This window comes from Montipora capricornis, chromosome 8, assembly GCF_036669925.1.
Source record: "Montipora capricornis isolate CH-2021 chromosome 8, ASM3666992v2, whole genome shotgun sequence".
NCBI classification, from domain to species: Eukaryota; Metazoa; Cnidaria; class Anthozoa; order Scleractinia; family Acroporidae; genus Montipora; species Montipora capricornis.
In genome coordinates, this window is record NC_090890.1 from 26,807,621 (window position 1) to 26,808,889 (window position 1,269).

The 1,269-nt window shown below is 39.5% G+C and overlaps 1 long non-coding RNA gene across 1 annotated transcript in view; it reads right to left on the reverse strand.

The window, feature by feature from the left end:
- Positions 1-912, reverse strand: part of LOC138014349 (uncharacterized) — a 2,388-nt gene extending 1,476 nt beyond the window's left edge. The window contains exons 1-2 of the long non-coding RNA XR_011125298.1: positions 700-912; positions 176-321 (exon numbers count right to left, since the gene is read on the reverse strand). This is a non-coding gene — a long non-coding RNA (uncharacterized lncRNA). The remainder of the gene's footprint in view (positions 1-175; positions 322-699) is intronic.
- Positions 913-1,269: the final 357 nt, after the last annotated feature.

The window sequence follows — 1,269 nt, forward strand, 5'->3', positions numbered from 1 at the left end:
ATCTTTACTTATTCGAACTTTCTAATAGAATGGAAAAGGATTGACCTCACTAAAACACGATTTCGAAAAGTGTAGAAGCACAGATTAAATCCTTTCATCCTTGCACATGCGCAAGATAGTGCCGGTTAAAGACAGTGCAAAGACGTTTTAGACTTACATCAAATGCTGCACTTACTTTGTCTCTTATTTTTCAGGCACTAGTTTTCTTTTGGACAACCAGCCGGCTTCGGATCTTTCCGCTCGCACCACCACCAGCGCTTAAATCTTCGAAGAGCTCGTTTGAGCCGAAGACGATTTGGCTGCAAAATAGCGTCCGAAAGACTGCAAGAGAAATAAACAAAGTTAGAAATTCAAGTTTTCAAGCACACTCTGTGCATGTCAGTTGAACACGTCTTTTTAAATTTCAATCAAGCTGAAAAAGACATCTAGAGCTCTTCCACTCCACGGAATATTCCTTTTCTTGTATATTGCATGTTTGACCCGCAATTCATTTAAACCTTTAGTTTCAAAACTAAAGAACAAAACAAATACGAAAAAACTGTCGGCGACGGTGTTCTCTTTGAAAAGCCCAAGCTTCTCGTTTGAAGTTTGCAAGGTGAGGCTCACCAATTTTATAAAACCAAAAATGGCTAATTTCAAAGAAAGAAGAGTACAGACTATAATTTATTTATTATATATATATACTTTTTTTGCCAGTACCTTGGTTTTGTCCTGTCGATACCATTTTTGAAGTCTGCTAGCCATTCATAGTCTGTTTCTGCAAGATTAGCATTCCATAACGCCGCAAACACGACGATCAATGTAACGAAAAGGACTCCCCTCGGATTCATTCCTCGGTGGGTCATCAGTTTGCTGCGACTTGTGTTGTTGCCGAGTGTTTGCAGTGTCAGCTGAGTGAGTTAGAGTGAGTGTGTCAGACGGTACCTCCTTTTATACCTGAATTGAAGGCCAATAACGGTATCTTTTTCGGAAATAGCCATGATGTGCGTAGTCTGCAAAGTACGCAAAACTGAGCCGGAAAGCCAAATGGGAAGCAATATTAAAGAGAATAACTTTTTTAAGGCAACCAATAATTTTCCGTTTTTTGGGTGCACACATACTAAAGAAAAATAAATTACAGAAACAAAGTTGATTGGCGATCTCATATGCATTTCACCAGACACTTTTTTCGTACATTCTAATCCATGGACAAGTGAGCAGAGATTTCTCCCCAAAATATGCGATCTGTAACAGGAAAATCGTTCCCCGGGGCGTAGGCGGAAAAGTTAA